At 43.1% G+C, this 19,966-nt stretch overlaps 1 protein-coding gene across 2 annotated transcripts in view; it reads right to left on the bottom strand.

Moving 5' to 3' along the window:
• Positions 1-19,966, bottom strand: part of spon1a (spondin 1a) — a 341,163-nt gene that overhangs the window by 69,311 nt on the left and 251,886 nt on the right. The window lies entirely within an intron of this gene.

Here is a 19,966-nt window from a genome sequence, read left to right on the forward strand (position 1 = left end):
AAATGTTTAAATTATTTTTTTCAAGTGTGATTATTACACAATTTTAAGTAATCCATTTTGTTTTTGATTACATTATCTCCATGGGTACAGCAAGTTTAACAAATTTAAATAAATAAATAAATAAATCTTCTTACACAAGGTGATGTTTTTGTTCAATCCATCCTTCAATCCAAACTGAGTCTAACTCCCTTTCTCCACAAAAAAAATACAGAGCAAAATAATTTACACAAAGATCTCTATTTTCATAACCAAAAAAGTTTCTAAACCACTTTTCCCATACAGACAAACACATACATATCACACTTACACATGAAGATAACTACAGTGATCACATTGGATACATTTCTGTCTGCAGGTCTCTGTAACCCCAATTTCTCTCCATTTCCAGACATACATGTATATCTTTCCTTTGCATTGGCTCAATATGGCTGTCAGAGATTAAGTTCATGTCTCCAAGATTTACATTAAAAGAGAGAAGTGTAGCAAGCTCACGCAATGGGATGGACCACCAGGTAGATGTTCACCGTTGAAAGGATCACAGTGTCAAACATTTGTACATACTCACAGAGTGTGGGGGTTGCTGGGAATTTATTGTGTCCTCAGGGGATGAATTAGTCTCCAAGTCTCATTTAACCATCTCAAATTAAATGTATGAATGTATTTAAACTAGGGCTGTAAATCAATTACAACTTTTAATCGATTTTCTAATTATTTATATGATATGTTGATAAATTAATTGCATAAATCGTCTCTGGTTATTGATGTAACCTATGTTCTCTGAATAGGGAACGAGACGCTGCGTAGCTTAAGACGCAGTGGGAACGCCCTCTGGGTGTGCCGATTGTCTGAAGCCCTTATAGAATCACGCCAATTCATTGGCTGATGGCGCGGGCGCCGCCCCGACGCTCTTACGTCGTCACATTATACAGGCGCGCGCGCCATCTGCTCCTCAGATTTCTCTGCCGAAAAAGAAGCTTGTCGGCAGCGCGAGGAGCTTGGCAGCGAACGCAGCGTCTCGTTCCCTATTCAGAGAACATAGGTTACATCAGTAACCAGAGACGTTCTCTTTCATAGGTTCACTCAACGCTGCGTAGCTTAAGACGCAGTCTCCCATTCGAATTTGAGATATGATAGCTTTCAGCGTCAACATCTTGAATTTCCCTTTGTAAAGGGAGAAATTTAGTCGGCGGAGGTCTAGTATCCTAGTCTAGTAACCTCCTCTATCGCCCCTTTGAGTAGAAGGGACGGAATCTCCTGCTGTAGTACAGAAGCCTCTGCGGCGCTGTCGACTACAGTAGGAAAGACCCCGTTGAAGCAGGGGGGGACAAAACTGAAGCGTGTAGCCGAGTCGAACTGTGCGAAGGATCCAAGGCGATAGAGGAAGAGGTTTGGTGTCGCGCTGATTCCCGTGGGGTGGCGTGGTTGGCCGTGGAGGAGAGCACCTGGCGTCCTGACACGTGATGGGAGGTACCACTGCCTGGATCAAAGTGACTGGGTCTGCCTGCTCCTGAGGAAAACGAAATGTGCCTCAGAGGATGCGATCGGCACGTATAAAGTGCGTCGGGGGTGAGGGGAGAGAGCAAAATGCGTCTCCTTCCTCCTGCGCCAGACTGAGTGAAAAGGGTAAAATAGGAACTGCACTTCGAAACACGAAGGTGACAGGGTATGAAAAGGAGAGCTGGTTAGAGGCGGGCAGAAACGCTTGCGCGGTCTGTCCCAACCTCGTAGATGGAGAGGAGCTCTCCTTTTTCTGACCAGAGGGTCAGGAACGGCTCGAGGAAGCTGGAGCGGCCGGTTTGTTGGACCGCTTCAGCTGAAGACGTCTGTGAGGTCGCTGGCGGGGAAACGGGCGACCGCGGGCTCCCCAAACCAAGGTTGGTGGGAGATGAGCCGGGTCACTCCTCCTAGTAGGGAACTCCGCTGTATGAGAGGGGCGTTCTCTGGGTTGAGAAGGGGAGGGGTTGGAAGATTCCCTAACCCTCCTAGGCATAAATTGCTTAAACGCAGCCGACTGAGACTTAGCAGCTCGGAATTTCTCAACCACCGTGTTGACCGCCTCCCCAAACAGACCAGACTGTGAAATGGGGGCGTCTAGGAGAAAAACTATCTCTTTGTAGCGGATCTCAGTGAGATTAAGCCATAGATGGCGCTCAGCAGCAACCGCACCCGCCATAGGCCTACAGTGCGTACGGTGTGCTTGGTGGCTCTTAGGGCCAGATCCGTGGCTTTACGAAGCTCGTTGACAGCTTCAGGAGTCACTCCATTTCCCTCGTCCACTTCCTTCAGGATGTCTGCCTGGTAGGCCTGAAGAATGGCCATAGTTTGTAGGGCCATGCCTGCCTGACCAGCTGCCATGTAGGATTTCCCGATAAGGGAGGAAGTAGTCCTACATGCTTTAGAAGGAAGGAGGGGACACGACTTCCATGACGGCGCGGACGACGGAGCGAGGTGATTAGCTAGCGTGTCCTCGACCGCTGGAATGGTGGAATAACCCTGCTCCACAGAACCCACGAGGTTGGTGAAGTCAGCGGCTGCCGCATTCGTCAGGCGAGCAGAGAAAGGCTGCTTCCAGGATCTGGAAATCTCGTGATGCAGATCACTGAAAAAGGGCAGCTTTCTTCACTCTGGCCTAGAATTAGGGCCACTAAGAAATGTCTCGTCGAGTTTAGACGACTGTGACTCACGGGGCTCATCAGGCCAGTCGATAGCGAGCTTCTCTGTCTCTTCGTGAAGGCAGAGAAATCTGAGGAGCAGATGGCGCGCGCGCCTGTATAACGTGACGACGTAAGAGCGTCGGGGCGGCGCCTGCGCCATTAGCCAATGAATTGGCGTGATTCTGTAAGGGCTTCAGACAATCGGCACACCCAGAGGGCGTTCCCACTGCGTCTTACGCTACGCAGCGTTGAGTGAACCTATTAAAGAGAACAATTTTTGCTGATACAATTCCTCAAATGATGATCATTCAAAGACATTCAATTATTGTGGCAGACTATTTTAAATAGCTATTTTCTGTTTTAATATATTTTAAAATAGAATTTATTACTGTGATGCAAAAGCTGAATTTCCAGCTGCCATTAATAAGTCTTCTTTGTCACATGATCCTTCATGAATCATTCTATACTGATTTGATGGAAAAGAAACATTTCTGATTATTATCTCAGTTGAAAATGGCTGTGCACATTTTGGTAGAAACCATGATACTTTTTTTCAGGACTCTTTAATAAATAGAAAGCTCAAAAGAACAGGATCTATTTGAAATATATGCCTAGTTCTGTCATGAAACTCTAGATGGAGCATGCTGATGGGTCCTTAAAGCAACCTGATGATATTCATAGCATTAACTACTTGGCACAAGCTCATTGGTTCATGTTGCACCTGCAGCCAATGAGCTTGCTGCTCACAACATTTAAATGACTGGTTAGCATGCACTATAGCAGTTTGCAAGCACACTTTCAGAGTTCCTCCGAAACACTCCTTCCCCAGCTCCACCTGTATCGATCTGCTATGGGTCATTTATCTATATATGCTATTTGTGCCACAGCAGTATGTCTTACAAAATCACAGCAGCGTATCAGCATATGTATTGGTAGTAGCAAGTTCCTGTACTTGCTCTGCAGCAGCAGCAATAATCTACAACAACAGCAATAATTAACAGCAGCAGCAGCGTTGCAGATCTTTTCTTCCAAGACCAAATACATCAACATTTTCATATCCATTACTAAAGCTACCATGCTAAAAACTTTAAGAGAGTTGTCATGATAGAAATATATATATTTACTAACACATTATTTAAATCAAAAGTTGTGTTAACATTAGTTAATGCACTGTGAACTAACATGAATAACAATGAACTGTATTTTTTTTAACTAACAGTAACAAAGATTAATAAATACTGTAACAAATGCATTGTTCATTGTTAGTTCATGTTAGCTTATACATTAACTCAGTGGTTCCCAAACTTTTTCTGCCAGGCCCCCCTTTTGTAGAGAAAAATATTTTCTAGTATAGGACACTCTCAGACATGACCTTGATTGCAAAGGATTTATTTGAAATATTGTAAGTAATACAGTACTACTTAACTACTTAGCCTCTTAACTTTTTGACATAAATACGCAGTGGGGTCTTGTATTACCCTAAAGAGGTTTCTTTTGCATAACAATTTGCTGACTGTACACTATCCCTTAGCCTTGTGTTACGTTTTAGACAAGTTGCGATACTGGAAAGGACCACATGGAGATGCCAAAAAATACCTAAACCTACCGCCTTGACCTGACTGCATATGCCTACAACAGTATATTTAGAATTTCTAAACACAGCAAAATACACATGACAGACAAAAACATTATCCTGAATGTGTGTGGATGTGAATGTGCATGAATATATTGAATATATTGAAATATGTCTGTGCATAAATGCAATGTGCGATCAGTGCATCACATACATGGTTTGTTTGCGCATAAGTATAATGGACTCACGCATGCTTATTGCATGACTCCTGCATATGGCGTCATTTTTTAGTCAAATGTCATGAGCGTGTAAGACATGCTCACGAGCACATTATGTTATTTCACGCGCGCAAAAATGAACCTTCAGCTGGCATGATAAAAGTACTCGCGCACAAATTCAACAACCGAGAGGTGTACAGGTAGCTGCGAGCGAGCGCCTGGCATACTCTCATAGGTTAACTCTGCTTGTACAGTGGAATCCTGCTCGCGCGCAGTGGATTTCTGCTCGCGGAGTGCTGTTTTGCTCGCGCAGTGGATTTCTGCTCGCTCAGCTGATTTCTGCTCGCTCGAGTCTACATGACTTTTGACAATTTGGGGGCGGAAACCAAGGAGGGCACTGACCCTCTTATGATTGGTCACTTTCATTATGGAAAATCTTGGGAAATCCTAACCCCGCCCACCGTCTGACGCAGCGCGCGTCACTCAGCTCGCTCTGCTACTCCGGCTATCTGTATATTTTAGACAACGAAATATGTGATAAAACACCATACTAACTCTTTTCGTTTTCATTTAAAGAAATCTTAAACATGATAGCCACACAAATGTGGTTCATGCAACGCGTATTGATTATATTCACTGCACATAACGTTTGCCTATTAAAAAAAAAACTAAATATAAAACACAAACCTGCCTCTTTTCGTTTTAAATATAATATAAAAACATTAAACATTTTAATATGGTCCAGGCAATATGTGCATTTATACTAAACAACAGATTTTGCAGTAAACAACATTACAGTTTTTAAATTTTTAAATACAATTATTACAATTTAAAATGACAAAACTCAACCCAGTCTCTTTTTGTTAAATTTCAGTTTGATCAATATTAGCCATAATAAAAGTATAAGTAAAAGGTATAAGAAGCTATAAGCTACAAATAAAGCAAACAATTCAGTCAAACATACAAAGTCAGCGCTCTTGTCTAACCATACAACGATGACCGGGCGCTCGGCACTCATGTACCCCGCCTGGAACAGCCTTTCCTCGGTTATAGTCTTTCTGACGTTCGCCGCTTTCGCTGGGGTCTCTGTAGTGGTTAAACATGAGATATAATTCGTCTTGTGTATATCTAACGGGCGATTTTTGGTCTCGTGAATCTATAATTTATTCCCTGGCCATTGTGGCCAATCGTTTTGGCTGAGGGGAAGTTTCATAACTTTATAAGCTATTACCGTTGTATGGTTTTACTAGAGCGCTGACTTTGTGTGTTTGACTGAATTGTTTGCTTTATTTGTATAGCTTCTTATACCTTTTACTTATACTTTTATAATGGCTAATATTGATAAAACTGAAATTTAACAAAAAGAGACTGGGTTGAGTTTTGTCATTTTAAATTGTAATAATTGTATTTAAAAATGTAAAAACTGTAATGTTGTTTACTGCAAAATCTGTTGTTTAGTACAAATGCACATATTGCCTGGACCATATTAAAATGTTTAATGTTTTTATATTATATTTAAAACGAAAAGAGGCAGGTTTGTGTTTTATATTTTGTTTTGTTTTTAATAGGCAAACGTTATGTGCAGTGAATATAATCAATACGCGTTGCATGAACCACATTTGTGTGGCTATCATGTTTAAGATTTCTTTAAATGAAAACGAAAATAGTTAGTAAGGTGTTTTATCACATATTTCGTTGTCTAAAATATACAGAGATAGCCGGAGTAGCAGAGCGAGCTGAGTGACTCGCGCTGCGTCTGAAGGTGGGCGGGGTTAGGATTTCCCAAGTTTTCCATGATGAAAGTGACCAATCATAAGAGGGTCAGTGCCCTCCTTGGTTTCCGCCCCCAAATTGTCAAAAGTCATGTAGACTCGAGCGAGCAGAAATCAGCTGAGCGAGCAGAAATCCACTGCGCGAGCAAAACAGCACTCCGCGAGCAGAAATCCACTGCGCGCGAGCAGGATTCCACTGTACAAGCAGAGTTAACCTATGAGAGTATGCCAGGCGCTCGCTCGCAGCTACTTGTACACCTCTCGGTTGTTGAATTTTTGCGCGAGTACTTTTATCATGCCAGCTGAAGGTTCATTTTTGCACGCGTGAAATAACATAATGTGCTCGTGAGCATGTCTTACACGCTCATGACATTTGACTAAAAAATGACGCCATACCTGCACGTCACTGCAATCATCTCGATATCACAATTCGCATCCATCAAAACTTTACTAGCAAGAAGCCAGTTTGCTTTATCCAGCCGATAAATGTAGTTTGCGTAGATGTTTTGACGCACCGTTTAGTCTGTATTTCACACGGCGTGATACATGAGGGATTGCACTCTTCCGAAACAATCACAGGATATGACAGAGCTTGTGTTTTAAAGCTAAACACACTCTGGAATGAATAATTCACTGAAAACTGTCTGCGAGTCACGTTCTCTCAGTCATCTCTGACGTAATAAGCCTGGTACCCTTTTGAGGGAACAACAATGTGGCGTTATGGGGTTAATGCAATGGGAACGCCTTCAGCGTGAGCTGGTGTCTGAGTAACGTGTAGTACACATAAATTCCTAGGATAAATTCAGGTGCCGCAGCGACGTGCATAATCAATTCTATAAATAACACCTGCGCAAGAGCGTCACTAGCTTCTTGTCTTCAGAAGCTGATTTGTCTGTCACTATGTGTGAAAACTGTTTGTCTGTTTTAGAACAGGAGGGAAAAAATAGAGCCCCCGCTCTATTCCTGGGGACAACGGTAATGTGTTCTCTGTCTCAGAGCAGACCATGCTTCAGGGAGCTGATTGCCCTCGCTGTAAGCGTTTTACGGTGAGGAAGTTCCGCTCCTGCCTCGTCCTCTTTAATGATGAAGGAAATTTTATAGACCAGTAGATAGGGTCCCGCGTCTGCCAAGGCAGCATGTTGACTTTGATCATGATGCTCGCAAATGGAGCTGTTAGAGTAGCGTGAGATGGGCGCTGCCCTTTCTCTCGCTTTATCTACAGACTCCAAGAGTCCCGCCCAGGAGTTGGAAGCTCGCTCTGCAATCTCTTCCCTTCTGGATGTGGACCTGCTCTCAGGGGGGTCTAGTTTTGAGGTTTAGAGGGAGATTAGTCAAGTGCAACCAGCAGGCAGTTATCATCTTCCTCTAAAACCTACGAGGAACTGCTAGAGGTCGTCACTCATGTAGTGGCTACTTTAAACATTGAGTCGCCCGATCAGAAGATGGAAGTGCCTTGTAGTAAACTGGATGAGCACTCCCTTACTAACAGTCGGGCCCAACCATCCTAACATAACCTCCCCTTCTTTCCCGATCTTCACACTGAGATCTCAAAGTCGTGGAAAGCCCCTTATTCCTCCCGTGTTCATAACCCAATGATGACGGATTATTTGACTATTGTTGGGTTCACTGAACATGGGTCGATGCCTCAGGTAGAAGAGACACTTATGGGCTATCTCTCAGTCTGGTGGCATTGTCAGTACAGTCGTCGACAGGTTTCAGGTGGTGAAGAAACAATCCGAGGCATTCTGACAGTTTATCCCTTGCCAGGTCCAGCAGGCTGGTCCTTCTACCTCCTGTCCTGCACCCAACTCCAGGAGGGAGGAACAGAAGGCCAGTGTTGCTGCTCGTGTCCCCCCACGTAGGGATTGGGGGTTTGGGCGGCTCACACAGTCTCAGCCTGCAGGTGGCAAACCTAACCTCAGGACAGTCTTCGCAGCCAAGACTGCAGAGAAAAAGATGCCAGAAAAGCAGAGAAAAGAGCCAGACGCCCCTAGAGGGGGTGGCTACATCTAGCCACCTCATTCCCTTCCAAGAATCAATCCGTGTTACATCAACCATAAAATAGTCTAAATTTGACCTACTGAACATATTTCTGGCCAAAGAGTCCTCGTTCTAGGAACTTTCTATGCACACTCATTGACTCCTTCTTATGGTACATCAGCCATAAAGTAGTCCATATTTGACCTATTATACATCTGGCCAAAGTGTCTTTGATCTTGTACTTTCTATACATATGCTATGACTCCTTCTGATGTTACATCAGCCAGACAGTAGACCATATTTGACCAACTTAACATTTTTCTGGCCAAATAGACCCTAAACTGTAACTTTATTTAAATACATATAAGCTACTTCAGATATTACATCAGCCAGGAAGTTATCAATATTTGAATTATTGAACATATTTCTGTCCAAAGAGCCATTGAACTTTACCTTTCTATACATTCTCACAGTATTCTGATTTTACATCAGGCAGACAATAGTCCAAATTTGACCTATTGAACACATTCTGGCAGAAGAGTCCTTGAACTATAACTTTCTATACAAACTCATTGACTCCTTCAGATGTTACCATCAGTCGGATAATTTTCCATATTTGACCTGCTGAACTTTCTGGCCGAAGAGTATTTAAACTTTTTTTTATGCTCATTGACTCTTTCTGATGTTTCATCAGACACAAAATGCTCCATATTTGACCTATTGAACATATTACTCGGCAAAGATTCCTCGATCTTAAACTTTCTATACATGCCCAGGTGAAAAAGATGTGGTATTAAATGTATTACAAATATACTTGAAATTCAAGTAGTATGTTTATAATACATTTGTATTCCCAACATGCTTATTTGAAGTACATTAAAAAGACACTGAATTGCATTTTAATATATTTCTAAAAAAGTATACTAGAAGTACATTGGTAATAAATATATGCTTAGTTACACTTTTAAGAAATATGCTAAAAACAAGCATAATTTTAACATATTTCTAAAAAGTGCACTAGAAGTACATTGGTAATACATTGGCTTAATTATACGTTTAAGAAATTCTAAACACAAGCATACTTTTAGTGAAGTTTTAGTGTATTTAAAGAAACGAGAGATTTATGTATTTTTCGTCTGGAAAAAATCCTCCGATGACGCAAAAATCGTCATTTTGCGTCATCGGAGGATTTTTTCCAGACGAAAAATACATAAATCTCTCGTCTCAGGGGGATATGAGGGTGGAAAGCACAGTAATTCGAAAATACTACAGGTTTTCTACTAATACAAAGCTTAATGTTAAATCCTGAAGTATCCCTTTAAGCATTGCAATAAGCATACTTAAAATTAATTTAGTTCACTTTTACTTGTCTGTAGGCTACTTGTAAAATGCTACTTAAAAGGCTGTTGTCCATTACATGATACGTTTGTTCTTGTCACGGATGATACAGGAGGCAGACAAGGTGGTAAGTATAATAGCTTTATTTACAGAATGCACGGAACCAGATGGAGAGCATGAGAGTGAACAGGAGGTAAAGAACCAATGTTGACTTAACTGAAGAGTCTCTGATCACAGGAAGTGGGTGAAGGATCGCTGAAGGAGGACTAAAGACAGAGGAAGACAGGCGGATCTTCGGAAGATGACTGACGGGTCGCGGATTCTCAGGTGAGTGTAGAAATAGAGTCTGTATGCCATGAAATGACGAGACCAGACGAAGACTGAAGGGTGAGAGCGGGTATATAAAGGTGAGCAGTGATGAGGGATAGCAGGTGACGGTGATGAGGATGAAGAGATGCAGGTGATGATAATTAATATTCTGGGGATAACGAGCGAGTGGGAGGAGGGAGGGATGATGAGGATGGTGTTGATGGTGGAATCCTGACAGTACCCCACCCTGCCTCTGCACGGTGAATGGCCCGATGTATCGAGGACTCAGCTTACGGCAGGGCAGGCGTAGGCGGATGTCTTGGGTTGAGAGCCACACCTTCTGACCAGGTTGATACTGGGGAGGGTCTGTCCGTCGACGATCGGCTTGGGTCTTGTGCCTTCGCACTGCCTGTTGGAGGTGCACGTGAGCTGAGTCCCATACCCTCTCGCTCTGATGGAACCAATAGTCAACAGCTGGAACCTCTGAGGGCTCACCTGACGAGGGAAGGGAAGAGAGGAGGTTGAAAACCCAGGATACACTGGAATGGGGTGAGCCCGGTGGTGGATTGCCTGAGAGAATTCTGGGCGTATTCAGCCCAGGGGAGGTAGCGGCTCCAGCTGTCTTGGTACTGGTGGCAATACGATCTGAGGTATCGTCCTATCTCCTGGATCTTCCGCTCAGTCTGGCCGTTCGTCTGAGGGTGATATCCTGAGGAGTGACTAACAGTAACCCCAAGTAGTCGGAAGAAGGCTTGCCAAACTCGAGATATGATCTGCGGACCTCTATCAGACACTATATCTTCGGGAATTCCGAAATTTCTGAAGACGTGGTGGAACAAGGCTTCAGCGGTCTCGAAGGCGGTAGGGAGTCCAGGTAATGGGATCAGCTTGCAAGCCTTCGAGAACTGATCCACTGCCACGAGGATACAGGTGAAGTTATTAGACTTCGGAAGGTCAGTCATGAAGTCCACTCCGAGATGAGACAACGGACGATGGGGTTTAGGAAGTGGTACGAGTTTACCCTCCGGGGGTTTTCTGGGTGTATTAGTGATGGCACAGACTGAGTAACCTCGAACGAACCGGGAAACATCTTGGGAGATGGACGGCCACCAGTACCGTTGACTGAGGAGCAAGAGGGTACGCCTGCTACCTGGATGTCCAGAGGAAGAGCGGTATGAGCAGAGTCCAGAAGGGCGGTGCGGAATTGTTGAGGTACGAAGATGAGCCCCTCTGGACCTCCCGGCGGAGCGGGATGGAGACGGTTTCCCTGGGATATCTGTTCGTCCAAGTCCCAGAGGATCAGACTGATGAACATGGCTGGAGGGAGAATGGGTTCAGGAAGGCGCTCCTCAGACGAGGAATGATGGAGGCGGGAGAGAGCGTCCGCTTTACCATTCTAACTGCCAGGTCTGTAGGAGACAATGAAATCAAAACGAGTGAAGAAGAGAGCCCAACGGGCCTGATGAGGATTGAGCCTCTTAGCTTCTTTGAGGTATTCCAGATTACGATGATCGGTAATAACTTGAAACTGGTGATTGGCTCCCTCCAGCCAATGCCTCCACTCTTCCAAGGCAAGCTTGATGGCAAGCAGTTCCCGATTCCCGATGTCATAGTTCCGCTCCGCCGGGGACAGCTTCTTGGAGAAGAAGGCACATGGGTGGAGTCTGGAAGGTTTACCCTGCTGCTGGGAGAGAACCGCTCCCACCCAAGTAGAAGATGCGTCCACCTCGACGACAAGCGGCAGATCTGGATTAGGATGGACGAGCATGGGAGCGGTTAAGAAGGCGTCCTTTAGTTGTTGGAAGGCTTGGATGGCTTCGGAGGAGAAGGACAGAGACATGGGCTGGCCTTTCAAGGAGGAGGTCAGAGGAGCACTGATAATACTGTAGTTGTTGATGAATCTTCTGTAAGAGTTGGCAAATCCGAGGAATCTTTGAAGCTCTTTCACAGTAGAGGGCTGCGGCCAGTTCCAGATGGTATCCACATTCCTCTGGTCCATTTGCACTCCATGCTGATCGATGATATAGCCCAGGAACTGCACCGAAGTGGTGTGAAATTCACACTTCTCCAATTTCAAGTACAACTGGTGGGCTCTCAGTTTCTTCAGGACCAGAGTGACATGGCGTCTGTGTTCAGGAAGTGACGATGAGTAGATGAGGATAGCGTCTAAGTAAATCACAACAAATCTATTGAGATACTCTCTGAACACTTCGTTCATATAGCTTTGGAAGACTGCAGGGGCGTTGGATAAACCGAAAGGCATTACCCTGTACTCATAGTGGCCGGAGGGTGTGACGAATGCAGTCTTCCACTCGTCACCCTGACGAATACGGATCAAGTTGTATGCGCTGCACAAATCCAACTTGGAGAATTGACGGGCCCCACGTAGTTGTTCCAGGGCTGCTGGGACCAGAGGAAGGGGATAACTAAATTTGACTGTTTGGGAGTTGAGATGGCGATAGTCAATACACGGCCTCAAGCCTCCGTCCTTCTTAGCCACGGAGAAGAAGCTGGAAGCGGCAGGGGAAGTAGATGGGCGGATGAACTGTTGCTGAAGGGCTTCTTCCACATACTCCTCCATGGCCTTCTGCTCCGGGATGGACAGAGGGTAGATACGGCCTTTAGGTAGAGTGGCTCCAGGTAGCAGGTCGATGGCGCAGTCCCATGGCCGATGAGGTGGTAACTTGGTCGCCAACTGCTTGCTGAACACATCCTGGAACGCCCTGTACTCAGCAGGAATCTCTACCTGATGCTGTACTTCTGGACTCTCAACTGAAGTCGAACAGACTGGAAGCTTGGGTTTTCGTACTGAAGAAGAAGAAGGAGAAAAAGGGGCTCTCGGGTTCCTCTTGACCGAAGCTAGACAGGTATGAGTACAGTTTTCTCCCCAACGAAGGACCTCCCCGGATTTCCAGTCAATGGTGGGTTGATGTTGGACCAACCAGGGGCGTTCCAGGATGAGCTCAGCAGTAGACTCCTCCAGCACCATGAACGAGATGTCCTCTGCGTGTAAACAGCCAATGCGGGGCGTTAATGTGGGAGAAACATGACTAATTCGACCTCGACCCAGCGGCCTTCCTTGAATGGTTTGGATTCTGAGTTCTTGATGACTGCGGTACTTGTGGACGTTCAGTTTTTGGAGGAGCTGGGTTGAAATGAAGTTCCCCGCTGAACCAGAGTCGAGGAGGGCTTGCGCTGAGACACAGACATGAGAAGTAAACAGATGAACCGTGGTACGGTTTAAGGATTCAACTTTAGGAGGGATCTGAATGGAGCTTACCGCTGGGCGTTGAGGTCGAACAGGGCAGGAGCAGATGAGATGATTGTCGCCCCCGCAGTACAGACAAAGGTGAAGCTGGATGTGACGCTGACGCTCAGAAGGAGAGAGATGGGTGGAGTCCACTTGCATGTGTTCAGGTGCTGGAGGAGAAGCAGTGGGAACCGAGGACGGAGGACTGACAGCGGTAAATGGATTGTCACAGGCAGATAAGAGTTGAGAAACTCGAATGTTTTTTTGAATGAGGTTCTCAATTCCCATGGAGTCATCGTAAACTACCAGCAGCTGACGGATGTTTGGATTCAGGCCGTGGCGGAAAGCAGTAATCAGGGCAGTCTCGTTCCAACCACTAGATGCCGCCAGGGTGCGAAACTGGAGAACATACGTGCTGACAGAAGAATTTCCTTGACGGAGATTGTAAAGCTGATCATGAACTGAGAGATCTGAAACCGGCTGGCCAAAGAAATGAGAAATGAAACCTGACAGGGACTTTAACACTTGAGAATTTGAGTTCCAGAGAGATTGTGCCCATTGGAGGACTCTGCCAGACAGTAGGGAGATAATAAAGGCCACTCGGGCAGAATCGTCGGTAAACTGATGCGCTTGCATTTGAAAATATAATGAAACCTGAAGCAGAAAACCGCTGCAGTCCTCCGCCTCACCACTGAATGGCGCTGGTCGGGCCATGGGACTCGCAGAGGCAGCTGGCGAAGCAGCGGGTGTTTGCGGAAGTTGGTGTTGGCGTGCAGAGTGAAGGATTGCTTCGGGGATGGTGGGTGGGTTATCCGGTAAAGATGAAAGGATTGACTGGCGCACTGCTTGAACTAGTTCAGCAAACGGGTCTTGAGACGGATTCCCCACAGGCTCCGTAGGATTCGGCATCTTTGGTCTGGTCTTCTGTCACGGATGATACAGGAGGCAGACAAGATGGTAAGTATAACAGCTTTATTTACAGAATGCATGGAACCAGATGGAGAGTATGAGAGCGAACAGGAGATAAAGAACCAATGTTGACTTAACTGAAGAGTCTCTGATCACAGGACGTGGGTGAAGGATCGCTGAAGGAGGACTGAAGACAGAGGAAGACAGACGGATCTTCGGAAGATGACTGACGGGTCGCGGATTCTCAGGTGAGTGTAGAAATAGAGTCTGTATGCCATGAAATGACGAGACCAGACGAAGACTGAAGGGTGAGAGCGGGTATATAAAGGTGAGCAGTGATGAGGGATAGCAGGTGACGGTGATGAGGATGAAGAGATGCAGGTGATGATAATTAATATTCTGGGGATAACGAGCGAGTGGGAGGAGGGAGTGATGATGAGGATGGTGTTGATGGTGGAATCCTGACAGTACTACTGAAATTCCCACAAGGATTTCAACATCATATTGAAATGCATCATAGATACATTTTCCAAAGATGTTTAAAAAAGTTTGTACTTGTTTAAATTCAAACAATAGCATAACACACGTGACTAGTCCTGATTGGTTCTAGAGCAGTGGTTCCCAAACCTGTCCTGGAGGACCACCAACACTGCACGTTTTCTTTTTCTCCCTAGTCAAACACACCTGATTCAACTCATCAGCTCATTATCACATGGGTTAATGAGCTGATGAGTTGAATCAGGTGTGTTTGATTAGGGAGAAAAAGAAAACGTGCAGTGTTGGTGGTCCTCCAGGACAGGTTTGGGAACCACTGTTCTAGAGCCTGTTTAATAGAAAACGTAGTGCTGTTTTAAATTTTACCCAGCTTCTTCGAGTGTGCATGGCGTGTGACACTTGGAACCTTATTATATTGTGATTCTAGGTAAGATTTGTATTACATTAACGTTACTTGTCAACAGCATGTCTTTTTCAGTTCAGCTTCATATTTCACCAATCAGAGCCAAGCTTTTCAAGTTGAAGCAGACTCGAAGAGTTGAAGATACTGCCCCCAGAAGTTACTGGTAAGTTTTAGTTGCTGTTTGCATAAATAAATAGCTCACTGTCCGTTTATTGTTTTCCCTAGGTGGATAGGTATGCTATGCATTTGCTAATATGACTTACACATGGAATACTGACATTGACCACTGTAACATGATGCTGACACTGATTTCTAGCAACTTCAGCACTGTGTATATAGTCAAAGTCTAAAGTCTTTGAAAAATCTGTTTAAAATCTATGTGGAGACATTTTATGTGTCTATTATAGACACGTTCATGGGAAATACCCTAGGTTTAAATAAACCACAATTATCAATATACAACATACCCTCTAATACTCACAGGTTGCTTTATTGCTGTAAATAACTATATCAGTGACTTTTTGATTGAACTTTGCTCACTGTAAGTTGTGTTGAGCTTCTTCTAATCGCATGTTCAATGTAACTCATAGAGTTGCACAGTGACGACAGACAAGAGGATAAAAATGGACACTCATGTCCAGCTTGATGAGGATATAGTCAAAGCTTTGAAAGGTAAACTGAGAAGTCAACGGAATTCTAATGCATTTCTATGCAAATTATTATACATATATTCAAACATGGATACAAAAATGTTAATCATTGGTTAATTTTATATAAACTCTTCAAATACTACAGTGTCTGAACCACAAGCCCTCAGTTGCAGAAAATGAGTCGTACTCAAAGAAGTGATCGTCCACTTAAAGATGAAGATGTGACATTCAAACTCTTCTGTTTCTTTGGTTCAGGCATTTGTAGGCCTAAGTTTGTAAATAATGCATTATTCACTTCTGCACATTGTTTTTCCGTAACTTTTATTTTTATTTTTTCAGAAAATTGCATTGTGATGCTTATTTATTTAGTCATGTAATATTCATAGTGTACTTTTCAGTAATACAGGCATAACTGAAATGTTCTAAAAAATATTTTTATAAATATAGATCTGCCATAGCATTTCACTGATCTTTGTTATAATGTATTTTGTTCAAGAGATTATATATGCTGCTGTACTTTTTGAATGTACTCTTATGTATTTATTTTGCAATGTACACAACAATATACTATATTAAAGTTTTCTTGATTTCAAAGTCTGTGTATGTCTTAACATTTATATTTAATTATTTTTGCACTTTTAATATACCATTTTGAATACTGAATAAAACAGCTTTATAATAAACTATTAGTGAAATGCTAATACATTTTAATGAGCTGAAATGCTATTTAAATGTTCTTTAAGTACATTCAAATTAAGCTTCAATATATTATAACTGTAGTTTAAGACATATTAAAGTATATTTTAAATGAACTGTAAATAAATACACTTAAATGCACTAAATGTACTTGAAGTGGTTCTATTTTAGCACAATTTAATATATTAAAATAGTGCAAATAGCTTAAAATTGATCTTAAGCATATCTTGAAATACACTTAATATACCTGAAGTTGTTTCAGAATAATACATTTAATACTCACTTAGTATTGTAGTGATGAGAGAGAGAACCCAAAAGTGAGATAAGGAAAAAACAGTCTTTAATATAATCAAGGAGCTGTCCACAGGTAATCAAACAAACAGAAAGACTTCCGTGAAGTCTGAAGATAAAAGATAACAGAAAATGCCAGACGGCTTGTAATGTCAATGAGAACACAAATCTTCTCTCTTGGACAGCACCTTTCTCTTGGATCCCGAGCAGAGGAAAGCGCACCTCTAGACACACGGGACGACAGAGGGAGCCGGTGGCTGGATGCAGGCGCTGAACAGGTACTCTCCGTCTAGTAAGCTGGATAGAGTTCAGAGAGCGTGTAACAGCAACAACAGATTAATACCCGTAGTAGATGATGCTCCAGCAAGAGCACAGACAGGACAGGACAAGACACGAAAGGTATGAGAGTAGCGACGTGCATGTAAAACACACGGAATAATCTGACAACGAGACAGGAAAAGAGAGAACTAGAAAAAGCAGAAACAATTAGTGGGAAAGAGGGAACAGGTGGAGGCAAATTAGCGCGGAGAGGAGGAGAGTGGAAACAGCTGAGAGTGATGAGACAACGGGAGAGTGTGTGTGTGTGTGTGTGTGTGTGTGTGTGTGTGTGTGTGTGTGTGTGTTTGTGTGTGTGTGTGAGACCAAAAGAGGGAGACAGAGAAGGAGGAGGAGGAACCAGGATCATGACAGTCTCCTCAGGACCATCGGCGGCGCATGTCCAGAATTCGGCGGACCTTGTAGACAGGAGAACCCTCGACACAAACGGAGGGGCATGAGGGGCGAGAGGGTACGCAAACAACGGGTTTAACACAGGAGACGTGGAAAACTGGGTGGACACGACGAAGATTGGGCGGAAGACGAAGTCGGACAACGATAGGACTAATGATCTTGATGATGTTCTGGCTATTAAATGGGCACTAGAGGCACTCAAGTACTACCTACTGGGGAGGAAATTTGTATTAATGACAGACCATGCACCACTGCAATGGATGGCCCGGAATAAGGAGAGCAATGGCAGAATAACTAGATGGTTTTTAAGTCTGCAAGCCTTCAACTTCTCTGTTGTCCATAGGCCTGGACGATGCCATGGAAATGCTGATGCCCTCTCTTGCAAGGATGTCCTCTTCACAGTGGCCTGCCAACCGAGAGCCTCAGAGCAGAGGAGGGGGGTATGTGGCAACATGAGAGGGCGTATTCTAGAGGGCAGATACATTGCCCTCAGATGGCTGGAGCAAGATGGCCATCTGTTAAGGACTACAAAACCCAGGCTGCCTGAGAGTACAGCTGCAGCTAATGAGACCAGCAGCAGGCTCTAATAGTGGGTGTGAGAAACTGTTGATTTGTGTGTGTGGCTGGGGAAAGGACACATGCCTCTGTGAAACAAAGAAGATTAAGTTACTTTTGAGCTGAAGAGATTTAAGTTGTAAACCTTTTTGTTTAATTATTAAACACACCTACATACTGAAGAGATTGTTGAAGTGGTGTTTACTGGGAACTTGCACAAACTAAAGATCCTGAACCTCTCATGCTGTCACATTAAACTTAAAGTTGTTCCAATTTAGTACACAAAAGTGCACTAAATACACTTAACCCTCTGAGGTCGGCAAACGCGCCGTATTTTCTTCACATTGTAGCACTATAAACTTAAATTACTCCGTCATTTATGGTCATACAGAAAAAAGAAATATAAAAAAAGAATCTGTGATATTTTTACTTTTGTAGGTGTCCACTTACAATCAAATCAAAACATTGTGCTTTTGTAAAATAAAGAAAATAAACAGGGTGTGCGTTCTGCCTCTCCGTCACGGTGAACTTTTTTTTCTTGAGCATGTCTATAAACTGAAACAAAACTCAGCGAATACTTGTCACACATTTATGAGCCATATACCTTTATAAACATTTAAGTGTGTACTTTTAAATGATCGGATTCATACTGAAAACAAATATTCTCTGTTTAAGTAATTTGTATAAAACCAACAAGATGTCCAGCTTCTCAAACGCTTGCTCATTACAGTTAATTTGGCCACGCCCACTCGCGCAAAAGACATTCACATGCAAATCTTCACATGGGACGCGAACGCGCTCGTTACCTCAAAAACAAAACACCAAAACACTTCACAAGTCTCTGCTTTTCGTCGAGTTTGAAAGACGCGCCGTGAGCTTACATTGGAATTACCTCAGAAGAAGAAGAACGCGATTTGAAGACAAGAAAGATGTAAGGTAAGAAATTCTTACATATTAGTTTGTTATTGTTGCATAAATTTCACATTGCAGTTGAACTGTTGCTAGATATATGGTGAATATTATAATATTTAGACCCGTGTTTACTGTTACTGTGTTTGTGGATATCTGCTCAAATGTAGATATGTATATGGTAACCATAATGTTTTATATTTGAGCGCGATCGCGTTTGAATGTATCATATTTGGATCGCGATCGCGTTTGAATGTATCATATTTGGATCGCGATCGCGTTTGAATGTATCATATTTGGATCGCGATCGCGTTTGAAAAGCACCAAACGGCTTCATGTTTTTACTATTATCTAATTTCATATCATCATAACGAATGGAAACATTTGAAGTAACATGATAATCAATATATTTTTCTCTAGCTTAGTTGTTACTGAAATATTTTGGAAGATTTATAGGCTGATATGGTTATTGTTATTATTATTTTATGCAGCACTGTGCATAGCCTATGCCTACAAGGCACAACAAACCTGGTGTTCATTATTGTTGGAAACATTTATGTGTGTGTATGTGTGTATTCTGTGAATTTTAAAGAGCAATTTTAACCAGAAAAATCTAAAATTTATTCCCAAAACTGTGCAGGCCTATAGTTTCTCTTGATATCAGTAGGTTCACGTTTTTTTTTTTTTTTTTCTTTCAGGGCCCAGATGCCACTCCTGCTGACTTCAACATTCACACGAGTCTCTGTACATGAACATGGTAAAGTGAAAATCAAACACCTTGGAAATGAAAGGTATGTACAATGTTTTTAGGAATGTCACAAAGGTCTCTGTCTTTGGATAATTGTTTTCAATGAGTGCTTTTTTGTCATTTGTTTTGTATCTTTGGATTATGTTGTGTTGTAAATAAATCCAAAAAATCTAAAAGCCATTATTTTTTAAATCTCCTCATTCTTTGTGCAAGGTTGCTCAGAATGATAGGGGCCTGATAGCTCCTAATAGGGTCGTTAGGGGAGTGTCTTTGTCTTTCTCAGGTGTGAAAAGCTTACATATTAATGAGCTCCCGCATAAAGCTTTTTCACACAAAACACGTCGTAAAATTTTTAAATCATTATATTGTCTTATCTGAATGAGCAGTCAGGGTGATTTTCAAATATTCTAGGCTACGTCATACAGTTTTCAAAAGTCTTGTGAAGAAATAATCAGTATGGGTTTCATGGCCTTATTTCAGTGAGAAT

The sequence above is a fragment of the Squalius cephalus genome, assembly GCF_949319135.1.
Source record: "Squalius cephalus genome assembly, chromosome: 6".
NCBI lineage: Eukaryota > Metazoa > Chordata > Actinopteri > Cypriniformes > Leuciscidae > Squalius > Squalius cephalus.